Source organism: Pelecanus crispus, chromosome 2 (genome assembly GCF_030463565.1).
Source record: "Pelecanus crispus isolate bPelCri1 chromosome 2, bPelCri1.pri, whole genome shotgun sequence".
In the NCBI taxonomy this organism is placed as follows: domain Eukaryota; kingdom Metazoa; phylum Chordata; class Aves; order Pelecaniformes; family Pelecanidae; genus Pelecanus; species Pelecanus crispus.
In genome coordinates, this window is record NC_134644.1 from 117,552,168 (window position 1) to 117,567,380 (window position 15,213).

At 40.0% G+C, this 15,213-nt stretch overlaps 1 protein-coding gene across 1 annotated transcript in view; it reads right to left on the bottom strand.

Moving 5' to 3' along the window:
* Positions 1–15,213, bottom strand: part of VAPA (VAMP associated protein A) — a 36,874-nt gene that overhangs the window by 21,241 nt on the left and 420 nt on the right. The gene's annotated exons all lie outside the window — the stretch shown is intronic.

The window sequence follows — 15,213 nt, forward strand, 5'->3', positions numbered from 1 at the left end:
CTGCTTGCGTGACACCCAGGCCAAAGCTCGTTCTTATTTGAGCACTTAAACCTCAGACAGGCTCATGTCTAGCTGTACCCACCACACAAAGTACCTCATGAGTACTCATCTATTGTTGTTTGCCCAATACTTCCATTGTAAACTGCTTAAGACTATCTTTTTTCTTTTATTTGTACAACTTCAGACAATGGACTTCTGGATCTGTAACTAAGGTTTTCAGAAGCTGTGGTAATTTAACTAACAAAATCCTCAAGCTATACTGATGTAACTATGATGCCTAATGACAAGAGATCATTGCTTTATAAATCTGTAGTTTCAATCTAACAACCTCAGGGAGTCAGAGCTACTTTAAAGGGGACAGGGAGTTCAGCAACCCACTTAGTGTAAATTCAAGATACCAATTACACTATCTTCCTAGAATAAAAGTTGTGAGAGTGCCAGGTTATTCCAACTGTTTTGAATGGATCAGTGATAATCCACGCCGAGATTTTTCCTGTCTTTTTTGACTTACGAGGGCCTTAGAAAGGAATGAGACACACCTGCCTAATCACACACAGAAATACTGAAGATCCAAAAACCTTATGTACCGAATTTCTCTTCCAGCAATCTTACAGTGCAGCCACCGCAACATTACTGCTGGGGTAGCCTCTGGCAACTGCACATCTCGGACAACAGCAACTAGAGGGCAGGAAGAAATGACACAGATTCTGCAGAGCCAGTTTCTACTGCTGAAGCACAGTGCCAAGTTTCCCAGCTTGCCACAAGCTTGCCAGTTACACTGCAGTAAAATCAAAATACTATGTAGATAGGACCTGTACAGAGATCTTTTTGATCAATGGGGTCATATTCTCTTCAAATCCAGGTCTCCTTGAGTTCCTCAGCTCCGGAAGTCATCCTTTACTGACTGGGACGGTCAAATGCAAGGGAAAAAATGACCACATGAATATGCCTTTCTCGAGAGGGAAGAAAGGGCTTAGACAAACCTCCCTGGCCTGTGGTACCCCGGGAAAGGTGAGAGGTCGCTGTCAGAATCTCTAGCTGTTGGTAGTACAGAGCGAACATAAAGAACCTCTGAGAAGCAGACAGGTTTGGTTATCATGAAGCTCCATTCAAAATTAGTAAGGCTGTCACAATGTACACAGAGAGCCTGTCACAGAATATAACCTCTACCTAAAATTAGATAAGAAATTATTATTTTATTAAATTACATGAAGTCTTTGATAATTAGAAGGCAGATAACTTGTAGAGTTGTGCAAAAATGAGCATTCATTACTGAACAAATTCAACAGCTTAAGTGTTAAGTATACTGTCCTCTTCAATTTAAGACATTGAACTGTAGCTGTTATAAAAGCTAATATGTAAGCTGACTCTGCCAGAAAGCACTCTATTTCACACACAGAACTAAAGTTTATTCAAGCTGTAAACTGGCACAGTAAAGTGATATATTCAGCCACATCTAAAACCAATGTAAGTACACACAAGAAAGTACACAGACCAGCAAAAGGAATCCAAACTCCTTAAAATGTGTAAGTTACAGTGTTAACTTCAAAAACTATTGGGATTATACGCTTTAAGTAGGATGCTGTTTTCTCACAACTGCTTCATCACCTTTGAAATTCCAAGAGCACTTGAAACATACAGAACACTTCAAGGCACCTTTACCAAAACAAACTCAGGCAGGGTGGTTTTCTTCCAGCACACAATAAAGTCAGGTTGGGCAGGCAAAGAAAAATCACTCACTGCATTTGACAATTTGAGCCCTAACGAATGAGAAAGGAGTAAAAGTCAGCAGGATAAAAACTAGCAGTAATATTATAAAGCCAGCAAGACAAATTTTGAGAACAAGTTAACTGACTTTTATGATAGACCTGACAGGAACAGAGTAAGATCTCCATCAACTCATTCTGCCACAATTAGAAGTAACAACAGAATAAAGAAAGAATAACTTAAATTAATATAGCCCCGTGTATGATGCAATAAAGAATTTTTTAATTAGGACAAAATGTAATTGTTTTTCTTTCCCATCATTTGACATAGCAATCACAGAGTGGTTGAGGTTGGAAGGGACCTCTGGAAGTCATCTGGGCCAACCCCCCTGCTCAAGCAGAGACACCCAGAAACAGTTGCCCAGGACTGTGTCCACATGGCTTTTGAGTATTTCGGAGGATGGAGACTCCACAGCCTCCCTGGACAACCCATGCCAATGCTCGGTCATCCTCACAGTAAAAAAACCTGTTTCCTGATGTTCAGAGGGAACCTCCTGTGTTTCAGGTTGTGCCCATTGCCTCTGGTCCCGTCACTGGGCACCACTGAAAAGAGCCTGGCTCCGTCCTCTTTCCACACTCCCTTCAGGTACTTGTACATGTTGGTAAGATCCCCCCCAAGCCTTCACTTCTCCAGGCTGAGCAGCCCCAGCTCTCCCAGCCTCTCCTCATAGGAGAGATGCTCCAGTCCCTTCATCATCTCTGTGGACATTCCTGGACTCTCTCCACTATGTCCATGTCTCTCTCGTAGTGGGCAGCCCAGAACTGGACCTAGCACTCCAGCTGTGGCCTCACCAGTGCCGAGCAGAGGGGAAAGATCACCTCCCTCGACCTGCTGGCAACACTCCTCCTAACACAGCCCACGATACCATTGGCCACCTTTGCGGCAAGGGCACATTGCTGGCTCATGGTCAACCTGGTGTTCACCAGGACCCTTAGGGCCTTTTCTGCAAAGCCGCCCTCTCTCCGGTCAGACCCCAGCCTGTACTGGCACATGGGGGGTTGCTCCTCCCCAGCTGCAGGACTTCACACTTCCACTTGTTGAACTACATGAGGTTCCTGTCAGCCCACTTCTCCATCTGCCAGCTCCCTCAGCACTGGCAGGTGCATTCCATCAGGGCCCGTGGACTTCGGTATGTCCACTTTACTTAAGTATTCCCCAACTTAATCATCTTCCACCAAGGGCACTGAGCAAATACGTCTAAAAATGAAAAACCAGTGTTCTGTAGCGAGTCAAAACTACCTTGAGTGTCAGATAAGAAAACCAATCTTAAAATACACACAAAGCATTTAATTGCTCCAAATGGAATTTTATACTACTTTCTGAAAAAAAGCATAGGTGACACAGCTGACACAAAAGTGGGAGGAATGTTTTTCACTTCCATAAATTAGTTTTAAGAAATTAATATTCAGACCTCTGTGAAAACAATCTGAAAAGAATCCATAACATGCATTGCCAATGAACACAATTCCCTCCTCTTGAAATAGCAAAACCATGACCATTCAAATACCTTCTTCAACTGGAAGAAAAATTCTGACACTATAACAGATCACCTATATTAAAATTATTCATGGCCTATGAAGCATAACAGCTTCAGTTTCGTGGATTAATACTTCAACATTACAGAATTATAGAGTAGAATCATAGAATCGTTTAGGCTGGAAAAGACCTCTAAGATCATCAAGTCCGTTAACCTAGGACTGCCAAGTCCACCACTAAACCATGTCCCTAAGCACCACATCTACATGTCTTTTAAATACTTAAAATACCGCCAGGGATGGTGACTCAACCACTTCCCTGGGCAGCCTGTTCCAACACTCGACAACCCCTTCAGTGACTAAACTTCCCCCGGTGCAGCTTGAGCCCATTTCCTCTTGTCCTATCGCTAGCTACTTGGGAGAAGACACCAACACCCACCTCACTACAACCTCCTTTCAGGGAGTTGTAGAGAGCGATAAGGTCTCCCCTCAGCCTCCTCTTCTCCAGGCTAAACAACCCCAGTTCCCTCAGCCGCTCCTCATAAGACCTGTGCTCCAGACCCTTCACCAGCCTTGTTGCCCTTCTTTGGACACGCTCCAGCACCTCAATGTCTTTCTTGTAGTGAGGGGCCCAAAACTGAACACAGTATTCAAGGTGCGGCCTCACCAGTGCTGAGTACAGGGCGATGAATAGGTCTCAATGACCAGGAATAAGCAGTGGATGAAGGTGCAAGATTAATAATACCTACAAATAACTATGGCTCTCAGGTAGATATCCTTATATTACAGCAATAATACAGAGTCTTTCACTTCTTATTCTACCCTGGCACTTGAGAAATAGTTATTAGTTTTATCATCAAAACTAAATAAACATTTATCATTTTATCACCAGAACTAAATAAACAAGTAACTTAACCCTTTCTTTTTCCTTTTAAACTTGGTTTGTATTTTTAGAGCTTACAAAAGGTTTCAGTGATGCTGCATGTAAATGTCACAATGCAAAAAAGGCTTTATAAGAAAGCTGACACACCTCATTGTCCACAGCTCCTGAAGGCTGATTCTAGGCTAGCACTGTTTACCATAGGTAACATCAGATTTTATCTGACCTCCTAACAATGACATGCTGTCAGCATCCATGCTGATGATGTATCTGTCAAAGATCTTTCCTTCTAAAAAATGCTGAGACAATGCCCATTTTTTAATCCTAAAAGACCTCATGTTCCTCTGTCAAAGGGGCAAGCAGAGCCTATATATGGCCATACAGCTTACTAGAGATGCTTGAGCATATGCCGGCATGCATGCTTTACTGGGGGCTGGTGTAAGAGAAATGGGAATTGAAACCTTTTGCCTGCCATTCTGACAGAAAAATGACAGGAATACAATACAGTGGCATTTCAAAGCAGACAAAACAAATTTTTTTCTTACATTTTCTTTTTGGATCAAAACTTCATATTCACCTCAGCTTGTTACTGACATGTTGTTAGTGGCCAAAAAAACACAGTAAAAATGCAATAGGCATCTATCTCAAGGGTAAAGTACAGCCACAGATCATTACCACAAATTCTGGTAAAGAGAACATTATCTACTTTATACATTAGATAAAATACAGGCCAAAAGGAGACCGTCCTGCATTTAATGTTAAATATGGACAACGGCTTTTGCCTCAACAACAACAAAAAACAATTAAGATGGTATAACATCAAATAACTTAATCCAAAAATAATGCTTGTATTTAGCTTAAGCTTTAAAATCTAGTAGTCTGAATCCAATTCAGTCATGTATGTCTATTCTTGATATTTTTCCTGTTGAAAGAGTGCCATTACTAAAGCACTGTCATGTTACTAACATGTTTGTTACTCAAATTTAACCTCCACATTGTTGTGAATTCCTTACTTGCAATTTAGCTTTATTTGGTTATGTTGTTATTCTTGCCAAATACACATTAAGAGCATACTAAAATTGGTAGCTCATAATTCTACTAGGATAAAGTCTTAAGAATCTAGTGATTAAGTATTATTCATCCCAAAGCACTCTCACCGTTGAAATAACAAGAGCAGTAGAAATATTTTACTACTGCTAAACATGAACATTTAAACCAGTAAATGATCCCCAAAGTCCGGAAACAACTAAGTAATATGTACAAGCAATCTTTCAGTACAGATGCAATACTGACAATTCAGTTCAGTAAGTAAGTTATAAACCCTTCCTCCTGGAGCAACTATTCTCTTTACTTGCATAAGGTAGGATAACTAATGAATTTGATAACTATAGACGCTCTTAGATTTCAAAGCATACTCGCAGATTTGAACAATAGAACTAAATAAACAAGTAACTTTTCCCTTTCTTTTTCCCTTTAAACTTGCTTTGTATTTTAACCTGCTATAGCTTACAAAAGGTTTCAGTGATGCTGAAAAGCCCAGATCGGCTGTTTAAAATATTCAAATATTTAGCAGCTTAAAATATGTATGCGTCCTCAAGTACAAAATTTCCAATTGGATACACCTTTCTGATCTGAATTGCAACATACAAGATACTCTTCAAACTCTATAGCAGTAATCAGTATACTTGTAATAATCTCAGATGACAGCTGTAGTGGCACATAGAAAAATCAGTCTTTCCACAGAAGACCAGACCAAAAGCTGTTACCTAGTACTTTTCCCAGTGTGCTCCAAGAAATGGGTATCAGAGGCCAGGCTCAAACATTTAACATAACACCAGAGCTCCTGTGGTTTTCACTGGTTTCCTTGCAAGTAGTATACCAACAGTGTAACAAAGTAACTTCAAAAATAAATCAATTTCACACTTTTCCCTGTGTGAACAAAAGCCCAGAAAGTTCTTTTTAAAAAACCCAAACAGTTTCATGTGTTTGACTGTTAGATGGTGTCCAACCTCAGCACATAACACAGAGCCCGGTCTAAACAGGCTTATATATCAGACATTAAAATTTTGTACAGACGGGTCTAGGTAATGCTGGACTACCTCCCAAAGACATGAACAGCTCACTTCAGTTTCAGGCCAACCTTTCATACTCCGGAAGCACAGACCACAGGCCTCCATCTCCCAACTCTCCAAAAGCCAAGTACAGCATATCCTACAGTCACTCAGGAAAACAAACACCTGCTTTAGGTAAAAGTTGCATTCAGTCACAGTCTTGTCACTCAGACAGGATCACAAACTCTGTTCCCTCTTTACCTTCACGTCACAGTACTGAGCTGAGCTAATGCAGCCCATGCTTCCCAGGACCAGTCAGCTCACTTCTATAGAAGCAGCCAGAGTTCTAACTTGAGCTGTAACATGGAACATGTCTAGCAGACATCCAGTAGGCATCCAAATCAAAAACCAAACCGTTTTTACTTTCACTGGGTCTACTAGACTTAGTGGCCATATTAGCATCATACTGTTAACATGTTAAACATGTTAAATCAACATCACACTCCTATGAATTACAATTACTAAGTTTACTTCACATACAGAGCAGCTACTCCTACGTATACGTTTTTTAAATTTATGAACATCCCTTCTTTCAAAGAAAAAAAAACATTAAACACGTATCTCAGTCAAGCTATTCTAATGTCTTGAAATGTGACATCACATCCTGGCTTGTAGCTTAAGTACATAATTAGGTACCATCATTGTCCTACCAAACTTTCAAGAACATTGTAACCTCATGACCTACGAGAAGCCTTCCAAAGTCCACATGAAACAAACCATTTTGTAAGGTGGTACGTGATGAATTTAAAACTACTTTTGCCCACATAATTTTTAGAAGATTGTTTCAGATAGACATGATTCAGATTTGAAATTCAACTCACTTCCAATGATCTAAATACATTCATACCCACTTGATGCCACTTCATTTTTGTACCAACCCTACCCTTTAGCCTACATAGCTTTTCTTTTCCCCAGTGCTTACCTCTTCTGATATATTTATAGATAGCAATCAGATCCCCTTTCAGTCTTCATTTTGCCAAGATAAACAAGCCAAGCTACGATACTTCACTTATGTCAATAACTTTTTCTTTGCACCATTCCCATTTGGGTTCATTTTCTCTGACTAGGTGTTGCCAAGAATGCATTCAGATGAAGCTTCATCAATGCCATAAACCTTGACATTAATACTTCCCTCACTACAAAACTACAGTCTCGTATTTGCCCTGTTTCATGACTCATCACACTCACAATAAACCTGTGATTAAGCACTAGTCTCTAGTTTTACTCCTCCTTCATCAGTTCCAATTAAAATAAGAAAACAGTAGTTCTACTAGCAGCACACATCAAATGCACCTTACATTTTTCCACTAAGCTCTTTTACCTGCAACTTAATTATTAGTTTTGCAGATACCTCTGTATCAGATAATCAATATTCAGATCATGGAATAGACCCTCCTGGAAGATACGTCGAAACATATGGAAGACAGGGAGTTAATTAGAGACAGCCAACATGGCTTCACCATGGGCAAATCCTGCCTGACTAACCTAGTGGCCTTCTACAATGGAGTGACTGCATCAGTGCACAAGGGAGGAGCTATGGATGTCACCTACCTGGACTTCTGTAAGGCCTTTGATTCAGTCCTGCCCAACATTCTTACCTCTACATTGGAGAGATATGGGTTTGACGGATGGACTGTTAGATGGATAAGGAACTGGCGGGGTGGTCATGTCCAAAGTGTTACAGTCAGTGCCTCAATGTCCAAGTGGAAACCAGTAACAAGTGGTGTCCCTCAAGGATCTGTACTGGGACCAATACTATTCAATGTCTTCATCAATGACATAGTGGGATCACATGCACCCTCAGCAAGTTTGCAGATGACACCAAGCTGAGTGGTGATGTTGATTTGCTTGAGGGAAGGGATGCCATCCAGAGGGACCTTGACAGGCTTGAAGGCTGGGCCCATGCAAACTCCATGAGGTTCAACAAAGCCAAGTGCAAGGTCCTGCACCTGGGTCAGGGCAATCCCCAACATCAGTACAGACTGGGGGACGAATGGACTGAGAGCAGCCCTGCGGAGAAGGACTTGGGGGTACTGGTGGATGAAAAGGTGGACATGAGCCGGCAATGTGCGCTTGCAGCCCAGAAAGCCAACCGAATCCTGGGCTGCCTAAATAGCAGTGTGGCCAGCAGGTCGAGGGAGGGGATTGTGCCCCTCTGCTCTGTTCTGGTGAGACCTCACCTGGAGTACTGCGTCCAGCTCTGGGGCCCTCAGCACAACACAGACATGGAACTGTTAGAGTGGGGTCCAGAGGAGGGCCACAAAAAATGGTCAGAGGGCCGGAACACCTCTCCTGTGAAGAAGACAGGAGACCTTATTGAGGCCTTTCAATATATAAAGTGGGCTTATAAGAAAGACAGGGACAGACTCTTTGCCAGGGCCTGTAGTGACAGGACAAGGGGCAATGGAGTTAAACTGAAAGCAGGTAGGTTTAGATCAGACGTAAGGAAGAAATTCTTTACTGTGGTGAGACACTGGGGCAGGTTGTCCAGAGCAGCAGTGGATGCCCCATCCTTGGAAGCATTCACGGTCAGGTTGGATGGGACTTTGAGCAGCCTGATCTAGAGAAAGATGTCCCTGCTGATAGGAGGTGGATTGGACTAGGTGATCTTTAAAGGTCCTTTCCAACCCAAACCACTGTATGATTCTATGAAATAATGTAACGACATCCAGTAAATCCAGTGGTAAGATCAGATTTTGTTTGGGGGATGCACACAGAAGAGATGAAAAAGAAAAAAAAAGAAAAAAACCGCGACAGATAAAGAGAGAAGGTGGTCTCGGATCAGACAGACACATTCTACGTGGGACACTCATGCTGCATTTTATTCCACGTTCCATTTACCTCCATGTCTTTAATTATTCTTTCCTCTAAGGCTTTGCATGCTATCGAGGTCAGACCTATTCAAGCACTGAAGTATCAAATTAAGAATTACTCCAAGTGAGACCACATTTTGACAAACACAGGAGGGAAAAATTCTGATGTGACTATCATCTTAAAATTCAGGTGAACAATTATTTTTCTTTTTCTTTTCTTCCTTGTTCATGTTATTAAAAACCAAACACCTGAAGTCCTACCCCAGGATAATATTTAGCAAACTATCTTAACTCTCGAGACACTGTTCATATAGAAATAAACTGAACTGAAAATATTTATTTTAATTTATATAACCATGTAAAATACTTTCAAACCATAAAATGAAATATGACATCTACATTGCCAAATAATTTACAATGCAATGACATAACTGTACACAATACAAAAACACACTAAGAGGCAAGAGAAGCTAAAGAAGCCAAGATCACTAAGCACAAGATGAAGTCTTACCACCTTAAGAAAAACAAAGTTACTAAAATTCTAACTTGTGTTTCTGCATTTTTATTTTCAGTAATACCACATCAGAAATTATCTTAGTAATTTTGCTGATTTTTTTTTTGTTTTAAGAAATTAGCTTATACACACTTATCTGGCTCATCTGACAATAAAAGTGTTGTAATTTGACAAGTTTCACACTGGAAAATATAATACTTATCTAATTAGTCAGTCATTTTTTTTCCACTTTACACACAGCAAGTTCTCTCCAGCAGCCTTTTCCAACTTGAATTTATGGCTTGTAAGCTGAGCATGTAATAACCCTTTAATGGCTGATGGTCACAAGGATCTGGTTAATAAATATCTCCCAAAAACAAAGTTGGTCAGAAAGTAAAACATATTCACAAACCACAGTCAAGACGAAACAGGAACAATTTGTAATACCACAATGGACAGTCGGTGCACTAAATATTCAGAGCTATTAACTGATGCATAAAACAGCTCCTCTTGTTCATGGTAAGTTTCTACTTTTCAATTTGGCCTTGTACAGTGTTCATGTATAATACAGTATTTTTTACAATATTAATAATGATGTATTACAGTGATCTACAACACTTGCTTAGGCGATCAACAAGCAGAATGAGTAGGCACATTATGCTAATTACAGCGTAAAGGTGCAGATTTTATAGCAAGGTACTGCTGTCTACCTCTATCGTCACAGGAAAATCTTCCATTATTGAATCTTAAAACAAATGGCAAGCTAGAACTGCCAAAATATAATCTAACACCTATAATACACCTGACTTCACAGATCAGTACAACTCCCTTTTTTTTCAGTCAGTTTTAAATGCAGTCTTACACCCTGGTAGGCACATATGTATTAACATAGTATCACCTCATAAGCAACGCAAAGTAAAAAAAAAAAAATTATCTTCCTTTCTCTTCCTCATCACATTCCCACCCATCACTTTGTGTCTCAATTTTCATTAATACCTATCATTAAAAAAATGTAAAATACTAACAAATATTACATTTGAGCCAGGAAACAACAGATAGAAGTACAAGACATATAGGAAGAATAAACAGTTCCAGGAATCCTTCTTGGATTTAAAAAAAAAAACAAAACCAAAACAAGTCAAATGCTACTTGTTGAATACTGAGTCATTCTATGAGATGGTCAATCTCTGTCATCACACAATACTCAGCCAGCAAAAATATTAACTTAAATGGAACCATTTCAAAGTATCAAAAAGCCACAACTGTGTTAGTAATCACTTAAAACCAGTTTTTCCCCTCTGCACTCCCATTGTTTAGTTTCAAAAATGTTCCTGAATGAAAATAACAGAAAATTGACATCCCAACCACCTTTTTTTTTTTTTAACCTATGCTAGAAAGCTAGGACATCACAGATTTGCTGGTACTTTGAATAGAGTGAAAACAGGTGTAAAATTTGACATAATCAAGACACACAAACAAGGCAACAAGGGCAGCAAGATCACATTTGAGGACTTCAAACCCTGCCTACACTAAAAGATATCCTGGGCCAATTCTGGCAACAGACCTTGAGGGCAGGGGATGGATTTAACGTTGAGCTATTTTTACCTTTAAATTCCACCTTCTCGATTTGCAGCAACACATAGCCTGTGGCTTTCAATGTTACCAATAGCAGTGTAAAGACTACAAAATAATCTAGAGCAGTATTTTTGTATTATTTAAAAGGTTGTCAAAATCTGCATTTCAGAATGAGCTGTAATACTTAAGTGAAGTGCTCTTTACCTCACCTGGAAAGAGTCATTTGAACATATACCAGCTGATAGCTGATTTTATACACTAACAATCCTAGATTATGAATCAGATTATTAATCAGAAATTAAACATCATCTGTTATACCGATCTCTCCCAGTAACTCAAACCATCAAAGGGCAAATTTATTGTACATAGACATGCTCAAAAGTTGACTTCAGTCTGCTTACTTGCTGACTTATTTCTAGCCTCGAGGTAACAAGAAAAGTGTGCCTCATTATTTTGAGATGTTTACAAAGGTAACATAAATGGATTTCACACACTTGTAAGCAAGAACTTCAATAAAGGATATAAATTTAGAATATTAATATATTTTTATGTCTGACTATTGCTAGTCAGACACCTCTGAATCACATGAAATTCAAATTCTGAACACTGTCTACTAATCTTCCAAGGCTCATCAAATCAGCTAGTGTTGATTTTCAATTAGGTGTTGCAGAAGCACGTCTTATGACTGATCTAAAGATTTGGCAAAGGTTTAAAAAAAAAGAAAAAAAGGACCATCATCTAAGACCAACTTAAATACACATTACTTACAATTGCAAAACTGGCTTCTTTGACTTAAGGAATAGCAAGCTTCCATAAAAATGCTAGAAATCTTTGAACTGAAAACTTCAAGTGCTGCTATTTAACTACACAACTGTTTAAAAAAAATTATTTAAAAAAAATTTACTCATAAGGAATCAATTCCAGATTACCATAATCTTCAATAAACTAGAGCTACAGACAATGATTATATGCATGAGTCACATGGAAAAGACCCCAGTAAGAAGCAGAAGATATTCCACCTTCCAAATTAGTTGCTTTTAAGTGTCTCATGTTTCAGTTCTTCCTATCCAGTCCTAAACAAACCCAAACAACTTCAGATTTGAGAAGCTAAACAAAATACATTAGACTAAAACACAGAAGAAAGCTAACCTACAGGAGTAATATGGCTGAAGACCTGGATACAAGAACCACAAGGCAAATTCTCAGAGCTCCATATTGAGTCCTTGAAAGTGGTATTAAACAGTGTATCAACTGCCTCAGTTTCATCACTTTTAAGTACAATTTTTCCATTGTCACATTGGCACAACACTCTGAAAAGTACTTATTTGTTTTGTGGTTTTCCTTAGGTATTCCTGATGGTTCCAGAATCCAAAGAAACCTAGCTATCATAGAAGCAGAGGGAATTAACTATGACCCAAAACGCTATTAATGACTGAAATTTCTAGGAATGCAAAGTACTATAAAAACAGGATTCTAATCTTTTGGTCATCAAGGGAAATATGTAACGTGTTAGCCACCATGGGACATGTTCTTTAGACCTCCCCCTGTATTGTATGGAATAAAATTCAGGATAAATGTATTATAGACCTTATTTTTGCTGATCGAGTAAAGTAGATTACCAAAAAAAAAAAAACAAACCAAAAAAAGACAGCTTAATCAGGCAATGATGAATTTAAAGCCTTGTCAACAACTCCTTAATATAAGTCCTATGTACTTTTTCATTTAAATCATTGTTTGCATAGGGGTATACTAACACATTTCACTGTTACCCTAAGGGTGAGCAAATCCATTACAAGTTCCTGAGGCAAGAAAACCAAGAAAATTATTTGTCCAGTTCAGATGTTTAGACTTAAACTGGATCTCTGTTACATACACATCAACAGTATTAAGTCAATAACAATAATAATGGATAACTGTCCCAACAAAATAACTTTCAATAACCAGCTCCACTGAAAAAATAAATTTTTTTTTTAAATGAAGTTGTATTATTTTCCTACACTAAGCTACACTTATTCCAAGTCATACATTCTCTTACTAACCAATTAGTTTTTAAAAGATAACACTCAGAATTCCCTTCTGCCAATATTGTATTCATCAATGCAGTACTTCAGAACTGAATTAGTTTGTGGCCCACAAACCTTTTTAAACACCTCAGAATAATAAGCAGTTCAAAAATATTTATTGAGAGTGCACTCAATGCTCTTTCAATAGATAGCTCTTTCTATAGTATATTACTGTAATAATATAGTAATAGAGAGTGCTTTCCATGGAGTATTAAGACTGCAGTCTCATTATGCTTCAGATTTTGTTTTTGCTTAGTCTGCTCTACAGAAATTTTCCTAATATATGCATTAGCCTAAAACCAAAGTTTACGCCTAAAGAATACATATTTCATGCTCTAAGTACATAAACACACAGCACAATGAAGATCACTGACTGACAATGGCTTCATACAGACAGAATTTCTAATCTAGTGTTTATTCTATGTTCCCTGTATCAATACTTTGTTTCATATCACATAAATACGGCTTACTTCCAGCTTGAAGACAGCTCAACATTTGAAAGCTTTGAATTCGACACAGTAGCTGTTTAATTTAAAAAATAATTTTTTTTTTTTTAGATCATGCATTTTCTTCCAACCTGTTTTTGCAATAAGAATACAATGTATCGAAATCTGAGCGCAGCCAGACCGGGCAGCATTTTACAACCGCCAAACAAAAGTGAAAAAGATAGATTCCTGCTATGGTTTTGAGTCTGTCTATGAATGTGAAATTTAAAAATTTAAGCTACCAAGAAATTAATGTGTGATCAGACAGATTTTGGTTTTTAATTGATTTGATGGATCAATAAAATAAGTATAGTTTGTTAAAAATCGCTTTGATAACCCACACTTAAGCTTTATTTCTAAAAGCCAGGCCAGCCAAAGGTATTTTGGGGGAATACAGTGTTCTTCTCTAATATAAACATTAATTCATTCTAGTTGTCCATTTAAAGATTTTTACAACATCATAAATTCCACTCTGTCCCTCTAAAACAATGAAAAATGAGTCTAATAAAAACGGAAAATAAAATAGAAACATTTACAGGATTAGGCCAGTACGTGTGCTGACACTAGTCACAAAATTTAAAACGTAAGTTCAGATAACATTAATAGCTTTAAAAAAAAAAAAAGATCTAATCTTGCTGATTCTAAATGTGAAACATTTGGAGATTTTTCTCAATGCCCCTTATGGGTATAAAATATAACCACAAGATACTACTGAAAACTACTTGTTCTGTCACGCTTTTCTCCATGCCCTTACCTTTCAAGGATCACTCATCTCTCTAAGAGCCTTCCTTTTCAGAACTACCTAGTTTATTAGGAGAGAAAAACCCCCACATGATAACAGCACTAACTGGGACCTATTTTGACAGAAGCATGTCACGCCGGTCACAGTCATGGGGTCGGCACGCAATACCCAATACACAGAAACTTCCGAAACCCGCACGTTCCTTTCCCTCATTCCCAAGAAAGGAGCGAGCTGCCTGTTTACGTACCGAGAACCTGCCTGGAAAATGACAGCTTGCGGGGGGGAAAGGGCGAGGAGTCATTTGCCGGGCAAGCCGGCCAGGCTGCGGCGGGGAGAGGGAGCGAGCGCCCGCACACCGCCCCCTCGCACACCACCCCAAAGGGATGGTGCAACGCCGCGCCGGCCCCCGCGGGGACAGCGGCGGGGGCCAGGGCCCGGCTCTGACAAGCGCCCACAGCCGGCCCGCAGGGCGCGGGAGCGGGGAAAGGCCAGACATGAGGGCAGCCTCACGAAGCCAGTTTCGTGCCCCGTCCCCCCGCCCAGCCCCGCACCCTCGCAGGGCGGCGAGGCTCCGGTCGCCCGCTTCGGGGCCGCTCCTACCGCTACAGGCAGAGGGAGACCGGCGGCCACGCAGGCCCCCGCGGCCACAGAAGTGACAGGAGAGCGACTCCCGGGCCGGGCCCCGTCCCCTCGCCGGGCCCCGCTACTCCAGCGCCGGGCCTGCCGAGCGGAGCGGTGACACGGCGGCGGCCGCGCCGGCATGGGGCGGGGGGGAACACGCGGGAGCAGGGGGCGGACTGGAGCACCGG